The 20,236-nt window shown below is 48.3% G+C and overlaps 2 non-coding genes across 2 annotated transcripts; one reads left to right on the top strand and one right to left on the bottom strand.

Annotated features, from left to right (window-relative positions):
- On the top strand, positions 1–134 carry LOC136162236 (small nucleolar RNA SNORA68). Its single transcript, XR_010662046.1, has one exon. It is a non-coding gene; the product is annotated as a small nucleolar RNA SNORA68 (small nucleolar RNA).
- Positions 135–12,127: 11,993 nt separating this feature from the next.
- On the bottom strand, positions 12,128–12,199 carry TRNAW-CCA (transfer RNA tryptophan (anticodon CCA)). Its single transcript has one exon. It is a non-coding gene; the product is annotated as a tRNA-Trp (tRNA).
- Positions 12,200–20,236: the final 8,037 nt, after the last annotated feature.

The raw sequence follows: 20,236 nt of genomic DNA, 5'->3' as shown, positions 1-20,236 counted from the left end.
CAAGCACCTACACCCAAGAACTGCTGTTTCTTGTAGCAGTGGTTTAAACAGAGGTGCTAACAGCAAATGCTATCTCGTCGCCTTTGTGGGGCTGCAGCCGTGCCTCTCAAAGTGAATTTGGAGGTTCTACACACTTGGTAGCCAGTGTCTGCTGGGACCAGATGCTGTGTCTATTTGGTCCCCGAGTGCCCTCCCTCCCCACCCATGATGGGAAAAAGTGTGCATTCACCCTGCCCCCTCCTGAAAAAAAAAAGAAAAAGTACTGGAAGGGGTGAGAGAGAAGCCGTTCTCCTGATTGATGAAAGAAGTCTGAGTTAGCAAGAAAAAGATGTGAGAAAGAAGCAAACAGGGAGAATCTGCGGACCTAGGAACATCACTACTGGGAGGGCCACTCCCTGGAACCAAAAATCAAACAAGACAAAAGATACTTATACCCTCAGGGTCAAGAACACTGGAGGCTCTACCTCTAGTTCTTCACAGAAATCCAGAGAAACCCATTGCATCTCAGTTGGCATTCTAGTCCAAATTGCCATAGTCACCTAAACACTCTCCACCTCTAATCTTGCCTTTCCTCAATCAGTGCTATTCAAAGCAGCCAAGATGATTTAAAAATTAAATCTATTTTTGTCACTCTTCTCAGAACTCTTCAGTAACTCCTTCTGCCCTGGAGTAAAATGTAAACTCCTTAATGAAATGAAAACTTGTAAGTGAGAGTGAAGAAGGAATTCATAGGGCCTGGACTCCATCTCAGGCCTGTCTGTGCTGATCGTGCTCGGCCACCTCTCCAGTGGATTCTGAACTCTCTGCTTAGTGCCTGTGGGAACGACAATGGAAAGATAAGACCCCCTCCGGACAGGGGAACCTTGAAGATCACATCCAGGTTACTCATCACCTAAGAGAAAACAGACACTAATCACCCCTGCCTCCGGACACTATCTATCAGAATGTAAGCACAGGCTTATCGGTTATTAACTGTTTGGAATGTAACTGCGGGCTTATTGATTATTGACTGTTTGAACACATAACACATGAATGATGGGGTTATTGTAGTTGTATTTACCCTTCCTTTGTTTATGTAAGTCTCAAGGGAATTGGGGTAGTGGGTTTGGACACGTACACATGGGGTAGGTGGTGGGTTTGGACACGTACACGTGGGGTATAAAAGATTTTCATAAATGCTGGTCGGGGTCCTTGGCTAAGAGGAGACTGCCTTGGGCCCGCCGGTGTAATAAACTGCACTCCACTATCTGCATTGTCCTTCTGAGTGAGTTTGTTTCCTGGAAAGCGTGGCTATAACATTTGGTGCGTTGGCTGGGAAACTCCTCGATTTGAGGAGACAGGTCTCATTTGAGGTCACCCCGAGGCTTTGTAGCTTGAATCTCCTAGAGGGGGGAAGGCGCCTCGCCCCTCTGGAAGGATTCTGCTTCTCAACGCCAGGACCTTTCACGTCAGCAGGTAGTGGACCTCAGCAGGGAAACTGAGCGCTCAGGTGAGGAGGAACCCACCCAGCAGGGTGGAAGAGGGGGCCTGATCCCCCTGGGAGGGACTGGAAGGAGCGGGGACCCACAGGAGCCTGGAATAGGCAGGTGGCGATTGCTTGGTACACAGGTCGACAAGCGTGCTAGGGTTTAGGAAGGAAATTTGTGAAGGACATTTAGGAGGTGTGTCCACGCCGTCTCGGGGAAAATTATTACCAAGCAATCGCCAGGGGATTCTTAGGATAAGAAGCTGGTCCTTGTATGCTCGTATTCTGCCCTCCCCCAGGAGGTGTCCTGTCTGCTGTGAAATTCTTGACCCCCTCGGAATTGTTAGGCTAGAAGGAGGGAGATACAGAAGTGAGTATGAATTGGCTTTTCCAGAGATGGCCTGGGACATGAGATATTTAACCCATCTGTGTTTTCATCTGCACCTGATCAAGCCCACCAAGGCAGAATGGACTTTAAGGGAGAAACAGTCTCGGACCATGTGATGTTCTGGTTCAGCTGTGCTGACCGGCAGGTGAAGACACGCTGATCCCCCTTCTCCCTCTGGGATCTGGCAGGTAAGGCTCTTCTCACCCCAATTAGGAAGGAGGCAGAATGGCAATTTAAGTGTCACTGAGTGGAAATATCAGAAGTACATAGGGTACTGAGAACTTCGTAGACAGAACGAAAAGGAAAAGTAGAAGAAGGTCCGAGAAGGTAAGCAAGATGGGGGAAAGTGAATCTAAGGCAACTGTATTGGAGTGCATGATTAAAAATTTAAAGAAAGGATTAAGAAGAGACTATGGGGTGAAGATGAAGCCTAACTGCCTCCACATACTCTGCGAGGTCGAATGGACCCCTATGGGAGCAGGATGGCCACCAGAGAACACTGTGAACTTAAAAATAGTGGAAGCAGTCTATACAGTAGTCACAGGAGAGCCAGGACACCTGGATCAATATCCATCTATTGACTCACGGCTAGGGTTAGCTTGAGACCCTCCTACTTGGACAAGGTTCTGTATCCAGAAGGGAAAGGGAAAAATATTAATGGCACAAAAATTGACTGATGATAAAAAAGGAAATTCTACAGGATTTGGATGGGGATGACCTGACCCCTCCCCCATGCTGGATAATGACACGCCTGCCTCCCAGTGCTTCACCAGGACCGGAGGCTGCCTTAATGCCCGATCCAGGGCCAGGTGAAGTTTCTGCAACAGCCACTGCTCCTCCGCCAGCTTTCCTGGAGTTCGTAGAGCCGCCGTTTGGGCAGGCTCCGATCCCGGTGACAGAAGCCTCTGGCCAACACTTCCAAGATCCGGCTCCAACCAAACCACCCAAGCTATACCCGTCTCTCCCGGTGAGTACTGACGAGAGGAGGAGGGAGACGTTTGAATTAAGCAGAGACTGCGCTCTGCCAGAGAGCCGGAGGGAATAAAAGAGAACAGACAAGAGACTTACAGTGCTAGCTGCTGCTCTGGGAAAGTCTATCTCGGGCCCTCCGGAAAACCTCATCTGCCCCAGGGACAGGACAGTCCTTCAGCCGGTCCCAAGGGAGGCCCCGTCCCCGTTAGAGCCAAACCATTGTGCCTGGTGCAAGCTTTTGGCCACTGGAAGAATGAATGCCCTAAGGCAAGGAAGGAAGAGGAAGCTCCCGCAGATGTGGGGCTTGCTGACTTGGATGTTAACTAGGGCTGCTAGGGCTCAGAGATATCAGGTCCCTGAGAGCCCATGGTAACCGTAAAAGTGGGGGACCAAAACATTGACTTCATGGTGGATACAGGAGCAGAACTGTCGGTAGTAACAAAACCTGTGGCACCACTGTCCAAAAAGACTACCGATGTAACTGGGTTATCCGGAGAAGAGATGATTAAACCGTTTTGCCAGCCCAGAAAATGTCAGATGGGGGGGTGGGCACCAAGTGACATTCCTGAGTGCCCAGTACCCCTGTTGGGAGGAGACTTGTTCTCCAAACTAAGAGCGCAGGTGACTTCCTCCCCTGAGAGGCCCACCTTCTGGACGGACTCTATGACTTATTTACCCTCTCTCTCAGTGCCAACCCAAGATGAATGGAGGTTGCATGAGCCCCTGAAGGCAGAGCCGGGTGGACCAGAAGAGCATGAGAGAGCTAACTCAATTGTTCCCTGAGGTCTGGGTGGAAGACAACCCCCCTCTCCCCAGGCTGGCTGAACATCACGCCCCAGTGATAATGGAACTCAAACCAGGTACCATCCTGGTTAGAGGGCACCGGTACCCGCTATGGATGGAGCCTGAACCGGCATATTGCCCTACATCAATAGATTGAAACAAGCAGGCATTCTAGTAGAGTGCCAGTCGGCTTGGAATACGCCAATCCTGCCAGTCAAAAGGGAAGGAGGACAGGACTATAGGTCTGTACAAGATCTCAGGCTAGTCAACCAGGCTACTGTGACTTTACACCCCACTGTTCCAAACCCCTATACCTTGCTTAGCCTCCTCCCGCCGAGGACTAAAGTTTACACTTGCCTAGATCTCAAGGATGCCTTCTTCTGCGTACACCTCGCCCCAGCATCACAGCCCATCATTGCCTTTGAATGGGAAGATCCAGTCGGGAGCACCAGATAACAAAGGCTAACTCCACAGCCATCTTTGGGGAAGCCTTGGCTTCTGATCTGGACTCATTCCATCCGAAAGAGTATGGATGTCAGCTCCTACAATACGAGGATGAACTGCTGCTGGCTGCCTGAGACCAAAAAAAAATGCTGGAAAGGGACAAATGCACTGCTCCAGCTGTTGATGGAAGCAGATTACCGGGTGTTGAAAAAGAAGGCACAATCTACAAAGAGTCGGTAAGGTATCTGGGGTTTGTTTTAAAAAAGGGCTCAAGGTTCCAGACCCTAATTGGGTCCTATATACTGATGGCACTAGCCTGATAAAACAAAGACAACAGCTGTTGGGTTAGCCAGAGCAGAAGGGGCCATCAAGACCCTTATGTTATTTTAACTACCCCTACTGCAGTTAAAGTTGCAGGTATTGTCCCTTGATCCATCACACCAGAGCAAAGAAGGCATACCACGCTGACCCGGAGGACGCCAAGTGGACCACCCAGAAGGACCCCACCGACCCACGGGAAACCAAGATCATTCTGAGGAGGAAGAAGAAAACGAGGTCCCGGACGAGCCCTCTACAGGATGGAGCTGGGTAAACGACTCCTGCTGCTCGGCCTCACCAATGCAATTCTTTTTTTTTTTTTTTTTTTAAGGGTTAGCTAGTATATTTTTATTTAAGGTAGGACACAAGAGATATTTGGGGGCAAGTGTTGGCAGGGAGGCATGAAGGCAAAGGAGCGGCCATTGGTTTTCAGGCTCAGAAGGTTGGGGCCAGTGCTTTTGTGCCTCACATCCACTGTCACGACTTTGTTTGCCTCATCTGGACCTGCTTCTGATCTATACTCCCCTGGACCCTCCTTCAGCTGCTCTGATTCCTGGGCCAGACGTGTGTTTCGTTCCATGATAGCATTTGCTTCATCAAGGTTGCAGGCCGTGAGAATGACACTGATTCCAATCAATTCTGATGGGCTCCAGGCTGCCTTCCCCGCAGACTTCAAGCTCCAGCTTCAAATGCAGAGACAACAGCCTTACAGAGACTGCCAAATCAGCTCCCACAATGGTATACGGTCAAATCCTGCAGCAGCACGGCCAACAGGAAGCACAGGTACATCTGGTAGATGCCCATCTCGCCCACCGCCTGGAACGCCTCCTCCACCTCCATGGCGGGCCGAGCGTTTGGCCCCGGCCCAGCACCCAGCTGGATCCCGGCAGCGGCCCCGGCCCGCCCTCTGCCACCCCCGCTCCGGCGTGGCCCGGCGTGGCCCTCCCCGGCCGGCCCGGTGCGCTAGGCACCCGCTCGGCCCAGCCGGCGAGCCCCGAGGAGCGGCGTGAGAGCGCGGGCAGGGCGGGGCGGGCGGCGCGTTGGCGCGGGCGGGGCCGAGGGCCGCGTGAGCTCGCCAGTCTGGGGCGGGATCACCAATGCAATTCTGAACCTGACCACTGCTCCTGCACAGGACAACGTCTTCATCTCATGGGCCACAACTCCGCCAACTGTTGGGTATGTGGGGCTATGGCCCTGTCAGTAATGGACAGACTCCCCTGGTGGGTATCGCCACTCCGTTCCTCTCTCTCACCAACCATAACCTTTCTTTGCTCTCCTGGTGTAAGAAGAAGCCATCAATGGGCCAGGGACATAGGGTTACATTTAACATGAGCACCAGCCTTATGGAGATAACAAAGGCTTATACCTCATATATGAAAATTAAAGAGGAAAAAGGGCTCCCTTAACAAAAGGGAGACAGGCCTCCCGGTACCTTGAGCAATATTACCAGGTCTGGGATGAATATTTCTGGATGACTCCTGAGAAAGGACAGTTGATTACCCCTGCTACTATTTGCTGGGAACAAAAAGAACAGAAAGTTAGATTTGGAGACCACCCCCTAGACCCAAAAGAATTAAAATATATGGGTTATTTGTCCCTTGAACAATGTAAACAAATCTTGGAAGTTACCTATCACCCCAATCAGTCTGTTCAGTGGCCTGGTTCCGACTGGAAATATAATCCTGGAATCTGCTGGGTAGCCCCCAATGGGACCCAGTGGCTCTGTGGGCTTAACTTATGGCCATGGTTACCAGTTGGCTGGGTGGGGCATTGCACATTAAGATTTGCTTTCGCCCATGGCAGAATTAAGCCTAGCCTACACCAGCCTCCAGTAAACCTGCCTTATCTGCATGCAAGATGGACAGGATCTGTGTTCCAATGGTATGACTATCTTGCTGCCTTGTTTGTACCCTCTGTAGGGACAACGGATATCATGGTTAAGGTAGAGGCCTTAACTAATTTCACTAAACAGGCCCTCTTAGACAGTACAAAAGCCATTCAAGCTTTGAACGAGGAACAAATTCAGATGAGGAAGGCAGTAATTCAAAATAAGATGGCATTAGACATACTCACAGCAGCCCAAGGAGGGACTTGCGCCATAATTAAAGTCGAATGTTGTGTGTACATCCTTGACCTGTCTGGAAATGTATCTACTGCCTTGAAAGATATGCAAAATCAAGTGAAAGCCATGTCTAATGAAAGTTCCTTTTGGACTTCAGTTCTCTCCTGGGTAAAGGGAGACTGGTGGAAAACCATTGTAACTGTTGTTATAGTAATCTTAATCATACTGCTTTGTGGGCCCTGTTTCCTACAATGCCTTGTGAATTTTGTGACGCAGAGGTTGATAGCATTCTCTCATGTGGGTGGCAGGAGAGTTAAGGTACAATATTATCTCTTACGGAAACTAAGAGCATCAAGAGCGGGTAATGAAGAAGGAATTCATTGGGCCTGGACTCCATCTCGGGCCTGTCTGTGCTGATCGTGCTCGGCCACCTCTCCAGTGGACTCTGAACTCTCTGCTTAGTGCCTGTGGGAACGACAATGGAAGGATAAGACCCCCTCCAGACAGGGGAACCTTGAAGATTGTATCCAGGTTACTCATCACCTAAGAGAAAACAGACACTAATCACCCCTGCCTCCAGACAGTATCTATCAGAATGTAAGCACAGGCTTATCGGTTATTAACTGTTTGGAATGTAACTGCGGGCTTATTGATTATTGACTGTTTGAACACATAACACGTGAATGATGGGGTTATTGTAGTTGTATTTACCCTTCCTTTGTTTATGTAAGTCTCAAGGGAATTGGGGTAGTGGGTTTGGACACGTACACATGGGGTATAAAAGATTTTCACAAATGCTGGACGGGGTCCTTGGCCAAGAGGAGACTCTGCCTTGGGCCCGCCGGTGTAATAAACTGCACTCCACTATCTGCATTGTCCTTCTGAGTGAGTTTGTTTCCCGGAAAGCGTGGCTATGACAAGAGAAACCAGACACAGAAGATAACATATTGTTTCATTTCATTTATAGAAAGTATCCAGAATAGGTAAATCTATGGAAACAGAAAGTAGATAGATTAGTGATTGCCTAGGGCTGGAGGGGACAGGGGCACAAGAGAGTGAAGGGTGAGTGCTAATAGGTAAAATGTTGTTTTTGGTGATATTAAAAAAATTGTCCTAAAGTTGACTGGTGAAGGCTGTACAAGTCTGTGAACATACCCAAAGCAGTTCTCTGTACTTCTTTTTTGTCCCACCCTTTTCCTTGGAAGAAAAACTATGTCCAACCTAGACAGCATACTAAAAAGCAGAGACATTACTTTGCCAACAAAGATCCATCTAGTCAAAGCTATGGTTTTTCCAGTAGTCATGTGGATGTGAGAGTTGGACTATAAAGAAAGCTGAGCGCCAAAGAATTGATGCTTTTGAACTGTGGTGTTGGAGAAGACTCTTGAGAGTCCCTTGGACTGCAAGCAGATGCAACCAATCAATTCTAAAAAGAAATCAGTCCTGAATATTCATTGGAAGGACTGATGCAGAAGCTGAAACTCCTATACTTTAGCCACCTGATGGGAAGAACGATTCATTTGAAAAGACCTTGATGCTGGGAAAGATTGAAGGCAGGAGGAGAAGGGGATGGCAGAGGATGAGATGATTGGATGGCATCACCGAATTGATGGACATGAGTTTGAGCAAGCTCTGGGAGATGGTGATGGACAGGGAGGCCTGGCATTCTGCAGTTCATGGGATCACAAAGAGTTGGACACGACTGAGCTACTGAACTGAACTGGGCATGTAAGATCTTAATTTCCAGACCAGGGATTTAACCTGAATCTCTTCCAGCGGAAGCACAGTTTTAGCCACTGGACCACCAGGGAAGTCCTGACCATATGCTTTAAAAGAGTGAATTATATCTCAGTTCAGAGATATTTTGAAACACATTAAATTTATAGTGTGGTAAAACTGGGGAAATTATTTTACAGGAAGACTTTCATAAGATGTGTGAAGGAGTCCTTTGGGTCTAGAAAAGAGGACAACAGTCTCAAAGGCCCCTTGCTGAATCATCTAACTTCAGAGAAAAAAAACCAGAATTTTAGTTCCACCCTGATGCTCCAGGCTGGTTGCATCTATCTGGGACTAATCAACCCCTGTCCAGAAACCTTCCACCCCCTACACCTGCCCAGAAGACTTATCACCCCCTGCCCAACTACAAATGTCATCTCAACAAAAGAATATTCAAAATATCCTGCCTGATTAACGTTTCCCTTATTGCTTCCACAAACCTCGCTATAAGTATGACACCTCCCTGATCCCTCTTGGCGCTCAGCCTGGTCGTTAGGCCGACTGTCGCCCCTCCTTGGCTGAATAAAGGTAACCTACTTCTGTTGAGGTCGTCTTTCCTTTTCTGCCTCGCCGGAACTATACCCTATAATGTGTAAGGATGTAGAGACAGAAAAATCCCAGCGAAGTTGTCCATCCACACAACAGCCTTGGTTTTCTCTGAGATGTTTGAATTTGAATCATTTTAAGTTTTCTCATCAGAATGTCCTGTGTTTGACAAAATTTCTTTTAAAAAAACATATTTTACTCTTAAAAACAACAACTAGTAATTGCAATCTTTACAAACTAGGGCAAAATAAAAACTCTTCCTCAGAGGTGTGACTCAAGTACATGAAGGTTTGGAGGGAGAGGGTCCCCATTCTGATCATATCATCTCTTCAGTCTCTGTTTTGTGTTTTGCTTCTCACATGTCAAAATCTCTCCAGACTGATTAGGAGACAGGGAGCTCCCTGAGAGCCCAATTTATTTTATTCTCTTGACCACAGCTCGAAGGGGGCTTGGACATCCTAGAACATTATGTGGATGTGTGTGGGTGTGAGTGTAATCCTGTTATGATTTTGCAAATGCTTGGGAAATAAATGACAATAACCGCTCTTTAGAGTCACTCTAAAGAGGAGAAAACCTTCAGAAGCGAAGCACCCAGCGTAGATAGCGGACTCCCCCAGCAGCGCCCGTTTCTCTTTACAGAAGCCGGCGCGCGGTCAGCGCTGCAGCAGGAAGTTTCAGGCATCTGGAGGTGCTGAAGGGATGCAGGAAACGTCGAGCGTGACCGGCCCCAGGCAGGTAGCGTGGAGTCCTGCAGGAACACGGACCTAAGGAGCGGGGAGCACCGGTCTGGTCCCCAAACCACTTCCGTGCCCTCGCAGCAGGACTGGCTCCAGCTAAAGCGCGAGGAAGGGAGGACAAGTGACCTCAGCGTTTCCTTCCACGAGTTGCCCTCCGCTTTCCCTGGATGGTGGAACTTCCCCCTGGCGCCTGCTGATCCTTCGGCAGCTACTGTGTCAGTGGGAACCCACCCACCCCCATCCGCACAGACACACACATTCCTCTGGCTTCGGCGCTATGGGAACCTCGGTCCGGGAGAAGGGGCCGGACCAGCAGCGCTGCTCGGAGGATGGGCGGATCCTCAGAAGTCCGGAGACCGCAGGTTCTTTCAGCAGGAGAGGCTCCTGTTGTCCGAGCCCCTTTCCCCTAACTCTGTCTACCTCTACTACTTTTTCCACCTTTCCACCTTGCTTGTTCCTTATTCAGTCGCTCAGTCGTTTCCGACTCTTTGCTACCGTATGGACTGCAGCACGCCAAGCTTCCCTGTACTATTAATACATCCCAAACTCTCTGGACGCAATGGATAACAAATATTGAATTCTGCGACGAGTAGTGAGGAAGTTAGCACATAAAGTATGAAACAGACTAATACATAAAACACATTACCTTGTCATCCAGGTAACTGTTAAACCCTCAATCCTGAGATTTCACTATTACCCTTTTAAAGACTACACCCTAGAGTCTCTTCTGGTGGACCAGTGGCTAAAGATTTTGCCTTACAATGCAGGGGACACAAGTTCGATCCCTCCTTCGAAAACTAAGGTCTCAGTGACGCAGCCAAATAAATATACATTCAAAAGCGAAAACTCACCCACAATTTGTAGGTAGAGTTTTCTTCTTTTTCTTCCTCCTCCTGCCCCGTAGCAAGGCTTATGACACTTTAATTCCCCCATCACTGATTGAAAGCTTTCCTGGAGGCTCAGATGGTAAAAAATCTGCCTGCAATGCAGGAGACCCAGGTTCAATCCCTGGGGAAGATCCCCTGGAGAAGGGAATGGCTACCCACCCCAGTATTCTTGCCTGGAGAACCCCACTCCAGTATTTTTGCCTGCAGAATTCCTTGGACAGAGGAAACTGGTGGGCTCCACGGGGGTCACAAACATGACTGAGCGACTAACACTTTTTTTTCACCATGGATAGAACTGTTGCAGGAAAGGGGACCCCTTCCAGGGCCCGAAAGTGGGCTCTTTTCTAACACTCGGAAATGAATTGTCCGAGGAGACACATCTGCTGACAAAGCAAGAGATTTTATTGGGAAAGGGCACCCGGGTGGAGAGCAGGGAGGTAAGGGAACCCAGGAGAACTGCTCTGCCTCATGGCTTGCAGTCGCGGTTTTATGGTGATGGGATTAGTTTCCGGGTAGTCCTTAGCCAATCATTCTGACTCAGAGTGCTTCCTGGTGGTGCACGCCTTGTTCAGCCAAGATGGATGCCAGAGAGGAGGAGTCTGGGAGGTGGTGGGACAGGTGGGGTCTCCTTTTGACCTTTCCCGAACTCTTCTGGTTGGGGGAGGTTCATTAGTTCCCTGTTCCTTACCAGGACCTCCTGTCCTAACACAACTCATGCAAATGGTTACTATGGTGCCTGGTCAGGGTGGGCGGTTTCTACCAGTGTGCTTCCCCTAACAGAACCGGACCCCCAGCTCTGACAGCACAGAGCCCTAATCACTGTTTACCTATCTATTCATTTACTAAGCTCAGAAACGGACGGACTCAAACTGAAGGGGGATTGGGGCCGGCTTAATTAATTCACTAAGTGAAAGCTAAATCCTGGTAAGTCTACAACAATCTCCATTTCCTTTAACTTGGGTTTTTCATTGCTCAGATCATGTATCTGGAACTTGATTGAATCATATCCCTCTGGGAGATATGTATTTAAATGAAATCTAAGTAACAACATGGTAAATTCCAGAGTAATTTTTTTCCCACTCCCATAGAGTTCAAAAACTCCATCATCAACATAACTTTTTTTTCTCATTTATTTTTATTAGTTGGAGGCTAATTACTTTACAATATTGTAGTGGTTTTTGCCATACATTGACATGAATCAGCCATGGATTTACATATATTTCCCATCCTGATCCCCCCTCCTGCCCATAATAACTTTTTAATCAGCTTCACAGTATGTTGTCTTTAACCACAATGTTCAGGGGGCTTTTGACAGAGGAAGCTCAAACCATGAAGTTTGTGGGGTGGTGGTGGTTGGGGTGGGGTGAGAGGGCAGAGAACCTGACTTCATCAAAGTGACACAAATATCAACCCAGGGAGACTATACCATACCTGTGTGGGGACCCAATAAAACTCTATTCACATCAGGGTGAATTCATTAGCAGTCTCCTCACACCCTGTTTTACTGTCCCATCTGAAGTCATCTGATGTCCCCTCTGAAGCTTAGTCCTGATAAGGGAAAGAACCAAACAACTGACATTTTGGCTCACCTGGGTTTTTCTTCCCTTTTAAGGCATTCTTACCTTTCAGTTAATGCCTGTCTATTGCTGAATGGTTCACAAGAAGTCTCTCTGGACTAAAGAAAAGATAGGAGAAAATCTGCTGGGAGCCCGCCGAATTTATCTCTTGGTGCAAGAGAAAATAGTGCCTTGACCCCGACGTGATTTGAACACGCAACCTTCTGATCTGGAGTCAGACGCGCTACCGTTGCGCCACGAGGTCCCAGTGGTGGCTCTTCCTGTAATGCTTTAGGGGGACAATTTCAGAGGTTGTCGGGTGTCAGCTCTGTTCTGCTTTTGTTTGTTTTCTTTTACTGCTCTCACGACCGTTTAGCAATGACTGTACGCTCTTTGTCCCTTTTATGATGAGTCTATTCAAAGTGAGATGTAAATGAAGCAGGGTCAGGAGCTTAGGGCTCAAGGAATATTCGACCCCCGTCATTTCGGGAAACCCACTCTCCCTACAGAGGTTTTTTTTTTTTTTTTTTTTTTTTTTAGGGAGAGATGTTTGGGAAGAGACTGGAAAATGAGAAGTTCAGCTGTAAGGGAAGGCGGGGTTGGGTGATTGGCGCTCCGGGTGCTTTCTTTTTTCCCAGTACTTCTGCAGGCGGAACGCCACGAGGATTTGCATGTTGCCGGGGGGCGGGGAAGTGTCTATCACACCTAGGGAGGAACACAACTTCCTTTTAACAAAAAGGGGCTTAGAATTTTTTTTTTTTTTTTGGCTTAAAAAAATAACATATTCACACATGGGAGACGGGGTAAATTAGGAGTTTGGGATTAAAACATACACACTATATAAAATAGATAAATAACAAGGACCTACTCTATAGCTGTGCTATATCTTGCAATATTCTTTAATGGAAAAGAATCTGAAAAAGAATGCATGCTCAGTCATGTCCGACTGTCTGCGACTCTATGGACTGTAGCCCACCAGTCTCCTCTGTCCATGGCATTTCCCAGGCAAGAATCCTGGAGCGGGTTGCCATTTCCTTCTCCAGGGGATCTTCCTGACCCAGGGATTGAACCCGTGTCCCTTGTGTCTCCTACATTGGCAGGAGGATTCTCTACCACTGAGCCATGGATGTATATATATCTGAATCACTTTGCTGCAACCTGAAATATTCTAAATCAATTATACTTCCATTAAAAACATTAAAAATTAGTAGTTTAATAACTGCAAAGTAACCCAGAGAAATAGCAGTTTTGAAGAGGGCAAAATGGCATAAACAGACTGTTTAAGGTGATAGATCAAGGTACGTTAGCATGTTGAAGAAAGGGTTCATTGAAAAGACAGAATTTGAAGATGTCGGAAAGAAAGATATAACCACATAACCAACGGAGCAAATCCCTTTCACAGTGAGACTGGCTCCTAGGTCCATGGAATTTCCCAGGGAAGAATACAGGAGCTGGCTGCCATCTCCTTTTCCAGGGGATCCTCCTGACCCAGGGATCGAACCCATGTCTCTTGTGTCTCCTACATTGGTAGGAGGATTCTCTACCACTGAGCCATGGATGTATATATAGTGATACTGAAGTAAAAAGTGAAAGTCACTTTTTGAAACCCCATGGACTGAATTCTCCAGGCCAGAATACTGGAGTGGGTAGCCTTTCCCTTCTCCAGGGGATCTTCCCTACCCAGAGATCGAACCCAGGTCTCCCGCATTGCAGGCGGATTCTTTACCTGCTGAACCACAAGGGAGGCATCCTAAGTCTTTTATTTCAGATTTGTCTTTTCTAGCAAGAGAAGGGGGGACAGACGCTCTCCCACAATGCATTAAACAAGGATACTATGGATAATTTTATTTCACTTTTGGGTGGTGAGAGGACGGCTCCTCTCTCGCCCAGTGAGATCTGTGGCACTAGTGGTGAATTACACGTGCAGAGGAGCCTGGCGGGCTACCCAGTCCGTGGAGGGAGCGACTGAGCACATCAGGTGAAAGAAGGGGGAATAGAAGCCAGATGAACACAGAGCAGGTTGGTTATAGATGTCGGGGTTTCGGGGAAATAATGTTACTAGAGAAACATTCATTTATTGGTGTTCAGTGCCCTAATATACACTCTGCCTCTCACCCTAGCCTCTCTTACCCGGGAGGGGTAGGGGGTTGGGGGCGGGGTGGATGCCCCTCCCCCGTCCCGCTTTCCTGTCCCCATCCCGGGGGCGCCAGGCGGGACAGGGGGAGACTGTCACCTGCGGGCCAGAGAGGCCGGTGTGGACAGCAGGGAGTAGGTTTGGCGGCAACGTGGCCTCGGCACCGACTGGTCTTGAAATGCTGACAGAAGTACGAAGACCGCGGCGGAGCCGCCAAGGAGAACGCCAGTACGCTTGCTGGCGGGGTTAAACTTCTAATTCCTAGTTAGACTGTCTTCCTTAAATACCAATAGGCAAAATGTAAAAAAAAAAAGAAAAAGAAAAAGATGAAGGGGCATCTTGAGGCTCGTTTACCATCACCAAGGATACCAAGTGCGGGGCGGAGCTTCCGTGGCCCCGCCCAACGGCTGCCTGTCCGGAAAAAGCTTTCTGCTGGGCTTGTAAGACCCTTGTTGGGCAGTCCTGGGTTCAGCGGGCTTTTCATTTCCAGCTGGCGGTGTGATCCTGGAACAAACCACCGTCTCTGAGCTCCAAGAAATTCACCAACGAACTGCGGGACGTATACTGACTCACCTGGGCAGAGAGTAGGTGGGGTGAAGGAAGGGAGAGACCCTCCGCGGCGGGGGGGCCCGCGGCACTGCTTTGGGGTGACTTCCCCTGGGGAGTCAGGTGGGGGTGGGGACGGGGACAGGCACCACGCCCCATTGTGACACGTCCCGAGCCTCAGCGGGGATTGGCCGGGCGGACGTGGGGTGTAGGGTGGGTCTAAAGCCCTGGTCGCCAGGGCCAGCGCTGGACACACAGTCTTGGTGCCCAGAGGAGGCCCCTCAGCTCCTGCTCCTTCTGCTGGCCCCTTTCTTGCAGGCACCTTTTAAAGATGACGCTACCGAGGTGACCAGTCAGGGCAGCAGCTCCTCTTCCGAGCCTCCGGCATGGACTCTGGTCTTCCATTTCTTCACCCCTTGGGGAAGCTAAAAACAAAGGCAGAGAAACACAGAAGAGCTGAGACCCATAGGGTTGGAAGGAAAAACTATTATTGTGATGCTGGTGGAATTGTGGCAACAGGATGCCCCCCCAGGATGAACACCAGGAGCTCTGTGACCCTCAGGAGATTATGGGAAATCTCAACCAGCTTCAGGAACTCTGGCTGACAAGGGAAAGAGACATGAGGGTGTCAAAGTACCCTGGGCGGTGAGATCCACTCACAGGACACCGGAGTGCAAAAGAGAACCTCAGAAGGGACAGATGTCAGGTACTTGTCACAGGGAGTCGTTTCCAATGTTGAAAAATCTGCAGACCTCTTTGACCAGGGAGATGGAAGAAGTCAGGTGGGCAGGTACTGGATGAACCTGGAGGAGGCTGAATCATGACAGGTGCTCACTGCTTGGAGCACCAGTCGGAGAGGAAGATGTGGTTAGAGACTTGGAACACATCAGAGCCTGAGTGAGTACCATCGTCAGGTTCAGAGTTGGCAGGAGGAGAAAAGGAAAGGTGTGCTGAGCAGTCAGCCTCGTTTAGTGCATTTTCTTTTCCACCTAAGCAGATGAGTCCCCACTAACGACTTCTTCATGGGGAAGTTGACAACGCAATGGTTGTCCCACCTGTGACATTAACACACACTCCTACCAGGCACACTTGGAGAGCAGTGTGTCCGTGGGGGTGAGGTCCATGCTCCTGTGCCCCGCGGCTCCCTTCTGAGCTGTGGGAGGCCTCCTTCCACCTGTCCAGGAACTGAGGGTAAGAGGTTTCTGGCAATCCCTCAAGGAATGTGGGTAATGGTTAATTATGGTCTTGTTTTGAACAGGCTCCCCCCCTCCCCCGCATTGTCTTAGCATCCCACCAGGTCCAACTACCTTGAAACTTCACATGATTTGCATGGGGACCTCCACAAAACATGAAAGGAGGGAGGACCTCATAAAGTTTTCCCCAGCATTTAAATATGAAAAATTTGAAATCTAATGGATGGCTGAAAGAATTTTACAGTTTATACCTGTATCCTGCAAACATTTATCATTAATATTTAGAAGCACTTACTTTAGCACATATCCATCCATCTCCCATTCACCGACCCATCTTATTTTTATCCACTTCAAAGAAAACTGCATACATCAGTAAGCCAGTACATCAGTAGTCCCGTACATGTGTTGGATTAGATCCAGGGAGCCCCTGCTGTGCTGGCTGCCTCCACCCTGTTCCTCACCTTCCTGGACAAGCTGCAAGAAGCTCCCAGGTGAGGGAGACCCAGAGCACCCAGTGGCAGGCAGGTCGTGTTGCTGGACAGCAAGAAAAAAGATTATTTTAATTGCACCCACAGGAATGGGATCAGAGAGCTGGGGACAGATTGAGATAACCTATTAGTCACTTGGCAGAGCTTGCTTTAGACTCTCATCTCTCTTCTCCCTTTCATTGGACTTCACTTCCAATTACAAACTCAATGGGTTTTTATTCCCCCATTTAAAAAAATTGAAGCATAGTTGATTTACAGGCTTCCCTGGTGGCTCAAACCATAGAGAGTCTGCCTGCAACATAGGCAATCCATGTTCGATACCTGGGTCGGGAAGATTCCCCTGGAGAAGGAAATGGCAACCCACTCCAGTATTCCTGCCTGGAGAATCTCATGGACAGAGAAGCCAGCTATAATCCATGGGATCACAAAGAGTTGGACATGACTGAGTGACTAATGCATAGTCGATTTTCAATATTGGTTAATTTCAGGTGTTCAGCAAATTGATTCAGCTATATATTTTCAGGTTCCTTTCCAGTATTACAGCTATTGCATATAGTTCCCTGTACTATACGGTAGGTCATTGTTGCTGATACACAATTAACATGTGTATCTGTTATATATATAAGTGTGTATCTGTTAATTCCACAGTCATAATTTACTCCTCTTCCCTGCTTTCCCCTTTGGTAACCCTAAGATTCCTTTCTACGTCTGTGCAAAACTCAATGGTTTTGAGAGAGGATCTGCAGAGACCAATTTGAACTGTTTGCAACTTCCTAGAATTCAGTCACTTGATGAGACTGCTTTGGGGAGGGGGGTTTAGAGGGGTTTGAGAAGGTGACACTGTTCTTCGAGACAAAAGCTGCCCCCCTGAGTGAATTCATCTCTGAACTGCTCCTCTTGGGCTGAGATGCTTCCGCTGTGAATGGCACCTCTGATACTTGCCTCAGCTCTGCTGTGGGGTGCCATGTGCATTTTCTGGAGCCCAATTCCTGGTTCTCCCTGGAGCTGCTGCCCAGGTCTTCAGACCTCCCAGCAGAGCCCCAGGTCTCCATGCCTGCAACCCCAGGTCACCCATCCAAGGGCCTTGCCCTCACATGGGCTTCCTTTCTTGAAGTCCCAGTCCCTCCCATCTGAGCATCCCTGTTGTCATTCTGGGTCACCTCATTTGTGCAAATGAAGGTGGGGGGACAGGACCGCGCTGAGGCTTGTTCACTGTCACCATGGAAACTGCCAGTGGAGTCAGGGTCCTGGACCCAGATGGAAGAGGAGGTCTCCCAGACCCAAAGGGTGACTCCGGGAAGCGTTTCTGCTTGTCTTCCCTACTCGGGTTCGACCATGTGCCCTGTTCTCCCTCAAAATCAGTCAGTGCTGGGAGGAAGTGTGGCCCTGGGGACCCTGGGTTTCCTGGGGGTGTTTCCCCTCTTCTACCAGACATCATGATAGCTGCCAGTTGCTGTCTCTGAGCTGCTGCAATTTCTCTGGTAACTGTGAGGCATCTCCCGGTTCTGCAAGAAATGACAGGACTGGAGAGAGAACAGGCAGGACCAGGAGACTGAGGCAGAAGCTGCAAGAAGCAGGATGCAGCAGAACAGCGCCCTGAGGGACAGGGACAAGGACGGGCAGTTCTGGAGGGCCTTCAACCCATGTCAAGATGGGAGATGGGGACCAGACTCCCACGGTGATGCTCCAGAAGCCCTGACCTCCGACTGGCCAGATTTGGGGAGGACAACGATAGAAGCCCAGGTGCAGGCCAGATACTGAACAGACAGAGTCTGAGCACAGAGAGACGGGTCTCTGGCTCTGTGCCTTCTGCTGATCCCTTCCAGAGGCTCTGTAAAGGTGACCCCGCTGAGGAATCTGCCCTTACCGCAACTCCCAACTCGTCTTACAGGCACAAACTCAGGTCTTGGCTTTCCTGTGCCCACTGTCCCCTCCTCCACCTTGTTCCCCATCTCCATCCAACTAGGGCTGGGGCTGCTGCATCTGGCGCTCACATCTTCACATCTCCGGGGTCCAGCCTGGCTCACCATCAGGCTTGAGGTCGTGATAACACCTGCAGCTCCTGGGCTCCTGTGCATATCCGTCCGAGGCCACCAGAGGGAGCTGCTGAGTGCCAGAAACCGGGCTGGGAACGGGCTTCAGGCAGCCGGAACAGGTGTAGGGGTGAGAAATGTGTGTCAGAGGCATTGGTGTTCCCGAAAAGTACCCTTTTCAGGACAATAAGGTGTCCCAGTGAAGACTTCTGGACAACTGGAAAATAATGTTTGAGGTTAAATGAACAAAAAACAGCTTTAAAGCCATCCTGAATGTGACAGTCATTCTCTGTGTTTCTATAGTTTTGGCAAATGTGTATTGTTTCATGCAATCATTTTAATCAAGTGATACTGTGCCATGTTAAAAAAAGAAAAGCACCATCAAATATTGTAGATAACTGTGACTGAAGGAAATGCGGGTCACAGAGGGAGATTAGAATAGAGAATGGGAAACTACGTCTTATGAATGTCTAGAGACAGTTTTCACAGGCACAGAGAGGCAGTCTGTTGGATCTAGTGTTGGCTAAGAATCATTAAAACTTCAGGGCACGGCTTAGAAAAGAGCCTGAGGTTTAGAGGTATGGAAAGTGAAGGTGTTTCGGTTAAGGAAACATGGTAAGATGGACTCAAAGGCTAATGGCTATGGTAGGGTAGGGTGAGGGGTGATTCCGTTCTGTGCCAGAATTTGAACTTGAAATTTTCCAGGACTCTAGTTTATTCTTAGGAACTTACCGCTCCATGAATACTAGACACCAACTAAAACTGAACACTGGAACCAGCATTTAGTTCAAAATACTTCCATGAATTGCAAGAGGTCTTTACAATATTAACGGAATATTAATGGAAGTCAAAGAAGAAAAAAAATCATTTTTTTTAAGAAAAACATGCAAAAGACTCCTTCCATAACAAAGAATGGGGTGAAAAAGAGTAACGATGATCAAAGGAGGTGAACTTGTATAAAAAAAAATAACTCAAGTACCAGAAAATGAGTACTCTTACAAACCCAGGAAAGTAACTCAGGAAGAAAACCATGGCTTCTATGTTGCAGCTCAAGTGCTTTCTAGAGAGATGATACAAGCTATAACCTGTGGCTGGCACTTGATGCATCCTTTTTTAATTATCTTAATTGGAGGCTAATTACTTTACAATATTGTGTTTTTTTGCCGTACATCGACATGAATCAGCCAGGGGTTTACATGTGTCCCCCTATCCTGGAGCCCCCACCCACCTCCCTCCTCACCCCATCCCTCTGGGTTGTCCCAGAGCACCGGCTATGAGTGATGCATCTTTTAAAAGCTGTTTTTTAGAGCAGCTTTAGGTTTGAGAGTGGAGTACAGAGATTTTTCAAATACTTCCTGCCCACCCTACACGTATAGCCTCCCTGATTATCAACACCACTCACCGGACTATTATATTTTCTATGATGAATGCATCTACACTGACACATCATAATCACCTAAAGTACATAGTTTATCTTTGAGTTCACTCATTGTATATTCTATGGGTTTGGGACAAACGTATACTGGCATATATCCATCATTATAACATCATAAAGAATATTTAAAACCCTTAAAATCTTCTGTGCTCTGCCCCCTGCATTGGGAGTTCCAAGTCTTAGCTACTGGACCACCGCAGAAGTCCCATGTCTGACTTCAATGTCTCTAGTGCTCAGTACATAGCAATGTGTATCTGGTGAATGAATAAGTGACTGATAAAAATGAGTTTGATAATTAACTCCTCCCAAGTCACTTTCCTGAGGAAGCCATCAGTTCACTGGGCCAATTCCTACTATCCACTCAGTTCTTATTATTTTATTTTGACACACATTGTTTCATTTAAATCCTACAACAATGATGCCAGGTAAGCATTATATCCCTATTTTACAGAGAAGAAAACTAGGATTCAGGC

This window comes from Muntiacus reevesi, chromosome 2, assembly GCF_963930625.1.
Source record: "Muntiacus reevesi chromosome 2, mMunRee1.1, whole genome shotgun sequence".
NCBI classification, from domain to species: Eukaryota; Metazoa; Chordata; class Mammalia; order Artiodactyla; family Cervidae; genus Muntiacus; species Muntiacus reevesi.
This window is presented reverse-complemented; position numbering and strand designations above follow the sequence as displayed.